General features: G+C 46.3%; 1 protein-coding gene and 1 long non-coding RNA gene across 6 annotated transcripts in view; one reads left to right on the top strand and one right to left on the bottom strand.

Annotated features, from left to right (window-relative positions):
- Positions 1-7: 7 nt before the first annotated feature.
- LOC116080960 lies at positions 8-6,961 on the bottom strand. 3 transcript variants are annotated; one of them, XR_004114695.1, is made up of 4 exons: positions 6,564-6,961; positions 1,880-2,081; positions 1,565-1,739; positions 8-1,153 (listed from the first exon to the last, which is right to left on the bottom strand). It is a non-coding gene; the product is annotated as an uncharacterized LOC116080960 (long non-coding RNA). The 3 variants fall into 3 exon arrangements; XR_004114694.1 differs by having other exon boundaries at positions 783-892; positions 1,004-1,739; XR_004114693.1 differs by having other exon boundaries at positions 8-1,739.
- Ston1 (stonin 1) overlaps positions 6,943-7,120 on the top strand; it is a 60,434-nt gene continuing 60,256 nt past the window's right edge. For 2 of the 3 annotated variants that reach the window (XM_031357663.1, XM_031357664.1), the window contains exon 1: positions 6,948-7,032. The gene's annotated coding sequence lies outside the window, so the exon portion shown is untranslated. Of the gene's footprint in view, positions 7,033-7,120 lie in introns of all 3 variants that reach the window. The other variant, XM_031357666.1, reaches the window with a different exon arrangement.

Below are 7,120 nucleotides of genomic sequence, written 5' to 3'. Positions count from 1 at the left end.
AAAAAAAAAAAAAAAAAAAAAGGAAGGAAGAAAACATAATAGATAAAGGCTGTTTTTCTTCAAGTTGTTTGTATTTCATTTTTGAAGATTTTGTTACTTTTAATTATGTGTCTGTCTCTCTGTGTGTATAATAGGATGTGTATGAGTGGAGAAGGCTGGAGGCACCACCTGGACCTGGAGTCACAGGCAGTTATGAGCTGAGTTGAGCTGGCTATGGAAACTGAACTCGGCCCAGTACTCTTAATTGCTGAGCCATCTCTCCAGCTCCCAAGTTGTCTATACTTTAATCAAAGCTATGAACTTCAGTTTGAGTCAGGCTTTTCTAAAATATATGTTACTGAGGAAAAACAAACAAAAACAGACCCCTAATCTCTGCTTACCTCGAGCTCTGCAGAGAGAAAGCCACTTCCACTCACTGGTTTAGTCTTTATGTTCCCAAATAGCATGTACTTACCTGTGATTTTCCTGCTGAGCCTGGCCCTGCACTGGGAGACATTTTGTGTGCCTCCTCACTCCCACTTCTCACACAATACTACCTTCTTAAATCGGTTACTTTAACATTTGATCATATTGATGACATTCAACATAAACTTCCTTATGACTGTTCACATGCACATGGTTATTCAAGTCACGTAATGTATGACTTCTTCTTTTCTACATAAATCTTTGTTGTCTCTGGAACCAATAATGACCTTTAAAAACAAACAAGCAAACAAACAAGTATTGCTTGTGTTGCACTACTCTGTTCCTGAGCTTTTCTCCAGAGCTTTTCTCCGGGTATGTAATTCTCCTTTCAGTGAAGCCAAATCCAGTTGGGTATTCAGCCAACTCATCTTCAAGAATTCTCAAGCTGAGTATGATGGCGTGCGCCTGAGTCCCAGCTCCTGGGGGGCTGAAGCAGAGGGAGCATTTGGGTCCAGGACTTTGAGGTCAGACTAGGCAACTTTTGAGACTCCATATTAAGGAAACATATGAAACTATATCAAGGAGCCTCCTGACTCACTGTGATCTGTCTTGGTTGCTCCCTGTCTGGCAGATCTGCTGTTCTCTACTTCACATTGTGGGCAGTCACTGTCTCTCCCTTAGTTCCAGAAACCGGTCTCATGGCAGCCCTCTGCTCACCACTTCAGCTCCCTCTCAAAAAATGTTCTCTCTGCTCAAGATATGGACAGAAGGAGAGAAGATTCTCACCCTCAGCAGATAGTGACTGAGGTGTACACACACACACACACAGACACACACACACAGACACACACACACAGACACACATACACACAGACACACACACACAGACACACACACACACAGACACACACACAGGTACACACACACACAGACACACATACACACAGACACACACACACACACACATACACACAGACACAGAAAGCCATGAACAACAACAAGACTGACTTGCTTTCTGGAGAACTTATTAAAATGACATTTCCTATTTTTTCTTGATTATGTGTTATATGCATATTGTTGAAAAATTTGGAAAACCAGGAAGTAGATCAAGAATACACATCTCTTAACAGGACTGGGGAGATGGGGTAATTAAGGGTACCTTCTGTTCTTGCAGAAAACTGAAATTTGATTCCTGGCACCCACATCAGGTAGCACATCAGGTAGCACATCAGGTGGTGACCTGTAGCTTCAGCTTCAGGGGACCTGATGCCATGTTCTGGTCTCAGAGGGCATCACACCCATTGGTACATGCCCACACAGAAACAGACAGTGCCCTTAAACAAAAAAGTAATTTAGAAATGCACTTATTCCCACTCTTAGTTAATAAACATGGTTTAATAAAAAAAATATGTGATAAGAAATTCCAATGGAAAAAACGGAAGGACTGTCCAATGGTAAAAGGGAGGCCCATTACCTCATTCCCTGGCTCCTGATTCCTGGAGGCACTGTGTACACTGAAGCAACCAGAAGTGGCAGCGTGGAGAAGAGCCTTCAGGCACAGCTTGAGAGACTGATGAATATGTCTTGATGTTTGGTGACTATAAATTGTCATTTTTCAATATCACCCTCCATTAAGTTGTCAAGATGTGGCGCTATTGGCTCTTAAAGCTGATAAACTGGATTGTCATATAAAGTGGGATTTAACATGAAGATAGTAACATCATTGGCAGATAACAACTGGGCAAGCATGTGAGAGCCACACTGACAAGGAATAGTTTCTTCTGTATCCCAAGAACTTTGAGTTCTCCACACAGAACTGTTGCTTCTGGTGAGGTGGTAAGACGCTGTTAGGTAAACTGACATGACTTGTCCATTGTCACAGTTAATATCTGAAACATCCCTCCCAGGGTCATGCTTTAGATGCTCAGGGCCCACCTCGTGGACCATCTTGAAGACTATAGAATCTTTAGGCATAAGACCTACCTGGTGGAAATAGGTCACTGGGTTCTATTGCCTACCATACAGCTTGCTCTTTCTGCTTCCTGGACCACAAAGAAGTCAACAACCCTGGCACATTCTCTGTCGCTGTATCTTCCCTTCCAGGATGGACTAACATCTCTCCAAATCCAAAATAAAGCTTTCCTCCCTTGAGTTGTTTTCTGTCAAGTATTTAGTCACTACAAGACAGAGGTCACTAGCATTTGCATTAAAAACAAACAACAACCACCAACAACAAAAACTAACAAACCAAAAAACAAAACAAAACAAAAAAAAAACTCAAAACAAACCAAAGCCAAAACCTGAGCCATAGCATCTGCAAGCATGTTAAAACAACCAGGAACAACTAGCTCAAAGCCACCAAATGAGAGCAACCAGGAACAACTTAGCTCGAAGTCACCAAATGAGAGCAACCAAAAGCTTTCTTCAGTTGAGTGAAAATAATCTCTACTGTGAAACTCCTCAAGCAGAATAAGGTGTGCGATTTATAGTTATAAGAGTTAGCCTGCATTTATATCTGTGCACTGTGGGTTTGCTTGGCGCTATGGAGATCAGGAGAGAGCTAATTCCCTGGAACTGGAGTTTTGGGTGCTTGTGAGTAACCGTGTCAGTGCTGGGAACTGAACCACCATCCTCTGCAAGAATAACAAGCGCTCTTAACTGCTTAGTGATCTCTCCAGCCCTCCCCACTCTTAAAGGCCTCAAGCTGCTCCACAACTTTAACCTGAAGAGAAACCATAGATGGAGATGATGCTGAGAAAACATCCGAGGGCCACGCCAGTGAGAGGCGCAGTCTGTGTATGAAGAGGAAGCTGCTGTCCTCAGCTGAGAGCCATGTCCTCAGATACCACGGTGATGAATGGGAAGGCTGTCAGCAAGCAGGCTCCTCTGCCTTACATTTCTGAGCAGTTTAGTAATTAGTTCCAAATTAGAAGGCTAGCCGGCAATTACAGTTCAGTTCTTTTAAACCTTTTGGAGGAAAGAGAACTTTTGAACAACTCTTCCATGGGAAGACTAGGAAAACTCCGCAGAAGAAGCATGGTGGAGCCTGTCAGTGGAAGGGCCTCGAAAGGCAACTCCCCGATGGGAACCTCACTGTTTATTTTGCTAGGGGCTTTAATAATTCCTGACCTCCACTCCAGTCCTTTCTGAAACACAACGAGTATAATGGAAAGGCCCAAGAGGGAGATCTTTGAAGCCCAAGACTAGGAACAGCATTATCTAGTCAACAACACAATGTCAGTAACATCCTGTTCAACTACTAAAAAGTAGTCTCCCTTGGCCTGCCTGCCTCCCTTCCTCCCACTCCCCCACCCTCCCCTCCTCCTCGCTAGGCCCTGAGTTCATGGTCTTCCCTCCTCAGCCTCCTGAGTGCTATAGGCATGCATCATCATAGTCTTCGCTGTATTTCTTTAGGTCACCTCTTCAGTTGGGCTAATTGGACTATCTCCTGTTGTGCTTTAATGAGTATAATCTACCCCAACAGTAGCAGGTGCTGGATGGAAGCAGGGAGCAATCCTAGATTTAGACTGTTGCTGTTGAGCGACGTGCCTGGCACACAGAAAGCAGTCAATAAATGTTCATCACATACGTCCTAGGCATGGCCATGGACCAGCTGTAGCCACCAGCCAGGATAGCTCAAGGCATGCATGCCAGGAGTGTCATCCTCACGATAAAAGACTGACAATCGATGGCTGGTCTGAATTGATATGGTTGCTTTTGGCTGGCATTCTGACAGAGAATTCTGACTGAGCTGTTTAGCTCAGGAAATTCCTATCTGAAGTGTATTTGAATTTCCTCAGAAAAGGACTTAGAAAAGCTACTTAGTTCATCTCAGAATGCTTCAAGCATGTGAAATGTCTGTGTTCTGGGTGCTTTTTTTTTTTTTTTTAAATAGTTTCCCCGAAAGCCATCACATTGTCTTGACTGGTTCTTGTCATCTAAATAGAGACTATTGCTGTAAAGTTTGAGAGAGGAATAATGTTCTCATTAACCATTTGAGACCAAGCCTTGCTGTCCTCTTGATCTTAATAGCTTTAGCTGACTAATCCTGAGGTAGCCACCAGGTCCTACCTACAGAAACTTTGGGGATCTCCCTGTGATACTAAATCCTGAATTCTTTGAATCCTGGTGATTGGACAGGCCACTTCAATTTATTTTCCATTTACCAGGTTTTGCAAGGTCACAAAGACAATCCCAGGGAAGGTGTTTAAAACAGAATCCCACTGCTGTGTGAATTCAGAGACCTCCTTGAAAATTCTCAGTGGTTTCCACGGAAAGGCTGTTGGGATAAGGAAAGCTCTGAGTAAAAGGGCAGACGGTGTCTTCTGAGGGTCTGTGGAGTGTGCAGGCAGAAATAAAACGGGGTCCTTGCAGGTAGTGTGTCAGCGGTGGCTTAGGTTAGGCGAGGAGAGGCTAAGCAGTTTACCACCAGATTTTAATACAAAAGGACTCTGCCAGAAAGAATCCTATGGAGATAAGTGTCTGGTGTGTTCATACATGCCAGAAAGAAGAAAAGATCTGCAAATGTGGCGATCTCCAGAGTGATGCAGGGTCACAGGAGGGCAGGAGCCCTCCAAGGTACAAGAGGAAGCAGTTTTCAGTTAACTGGAATAGTCTTCAGAAAGTTTCATGTCTGTCTGCTCCCCAGAAAATGTCAGTGTCCATGAGATTTCTCTCACCAGCTTACTCTACTAACTAAGGCCGCGCTGCTTACTTCAAAGATGACATGATTTATAAGCTGCACTCAGAAAGCTGGTGTAGTGGTAGGGACTTCCCCGAGTGCGTTGTTTTCTGTGTCTCTTCAGTTAGCTATGGCATTTCTGAGAGGGACTGTTCCCTCCCAGCCCCAAGAAGCTGGTGGTAGACACAAGGGACACAGCAACAGTGAAACTCATCCTCCTCCGTTGTTTTTTGATTTTCCTTGTTTGGTTTTTATTTGGTGTTCTGGGCTAGAGAGGTGGCTCTGTGGTGAAGAGCACAGTGTTGCTCTGACAGGACTGGAGTTTGGTTCCCAGCACCCATGTCGGAAGCTCACAACTGCTTGTAACTCCATCGCCAAGGGAATCTAATGCCCTTTTCTGGCCTCTTTGAACACTCACGCCCACATACCCTCCCATGGACACACAAATGCACAAAACAAGGTGCTGGTGACCAAACACCAGGCTTTGTGTGGTAAACAAGCACCACCCAGCCATGCCTAGCCAGATCCACCTGTGGAGGTGAGGGGCCCTCCTTCTTCTGATTATTTGTTTAGTTCTGTTAGTGTTATGCTCTAAGCATAAACACAATTAGAAATCTTACCAAAGAATAACATTACCCCAAGTGTGCCCTACTGTGTGATATGAGGCACACCTGCGCCCTCTCTGGAGCTCCATTTCCTCCCTGACAGACTGACTACTTGAATATCATTTCCATTTCTCCAGGTTTTCCAAGGTCACAAAGACGACACTGGGGAAACACGGCTGTGTGAGTTCAGGGAGATGCCACCAGAATCCCAGCTTCCTCTCACCTGCCAGCCCTGCCTCAACTTGAGGTGTTTGTTCATCTCCTCTCCTAACTTGCACACACAGTCTCCTCCCAGGCAGTTCATCTTGCAGACCACTAAACAAGTATTTCTCAACTGCCATTCTAAGTCCATGGGATTCCCAGCGTGCCCCACTGGGTGTCCACCCTGGAGAATACAAAAGTGAGTGGGAATCCACTCGAATAAAAAAGACTTTAAAACCTTCGTGATTTCTTTTATGTTTCACACTCTATTGAGCCATTTCTACCTCTTCTAAATACTCCAGACTCCTCTGGGGCCTGGAATGTCCCCTTCTCCCCCATCCCCACTCCCCCCCACACACCCCTAGCCAGTCCAACTCAAGTCTCCATTCTGTGATTCAATGTCCTTCAGGAAAAGGGCGCCCTACCTGCATTTGTTGTTGTTGTGACTGGTTCAGACTCTCTTGAAAAAGTGGACAAGATGTGCTGAGAGCCAGCCACCTGTTCGCAGGGGACAGTGTGTGTGTGTGTGTGTGTGTGTGTGTGTGTGTGTGTGCTGGGAGAAGGGAAACCTATTAGGGAAGAGCCCTCCTCTCCCACATCCCTCGTTCACTCTCCACGATGCACGCCAGAGGCGCTGCCTTAGCACACAGCTCGGCCCTTCACTCACTCACCTGGTCATCTGTGCGCCAGATGAGTGTGGATTTCATCACCAGCCTCACCAGCCATCCTTCGCTGTGGACGCCGGCTTCTCTCTGCCCTGGGCCTGACTGCAAAGAAAATGGAGACCCCCGTAGATAGAGGCTTCCAAAATAATTTGGTGACCTCTTTCCAGCTTCCTTTTTAGGGACTACAGACTCTCCCAGGACAGCTAATTCCTGAGGGAAAGCGAATGTCCAATCTCACACCAGAAAAAACTTTGGGGGACCTAGGTTGGAGAAACAAGCAAGAAGGGAGGATCCCGCAGGGGAAGAGGGGCGGGGACTGGAGGAGTGCCCGCGCGGTGCACCCCTCCCCCTGCCCCCAGTCGCCCGGGCCCTCCTCCCCCTTCTCCTTCCCTCCCCTCTTCCCTCCCCTTCCTCCCCTCTCCTCTTTCCTGTGTGGATGGCGGTGGCCAGAATCGGAGCCCCAGCAGCGCTGCCCGTGAGTGACCATCCCCAGGGATAGGCCAAGAAGGCTTAGGGGGCCCCTATCCAGGGTGGGCTCGCTCCGATCCTCTGGAATTTGAGGG

This window comes from Mastomys coucha, unplaced genomic scaffold (genome assembly GCF_008632895.1).
Source record: "Mastomys coucha isolate ucsf_1 unplaced genomic scaffold, UCSF_Mcou_1 pScaffold6, whole genome shotgun sequence".
Lineage (NCBI taxonomy): Eukaryota > Metazoa > Chordata > Mammalia > Rodentia > Muridae > Mastomys > Mastomys coucha.
The sequence above is the reverse complement of the archived record's forward strand: the minus strand, read 5'-3'. Positions and strand labels throughout refer to the sequence as shown.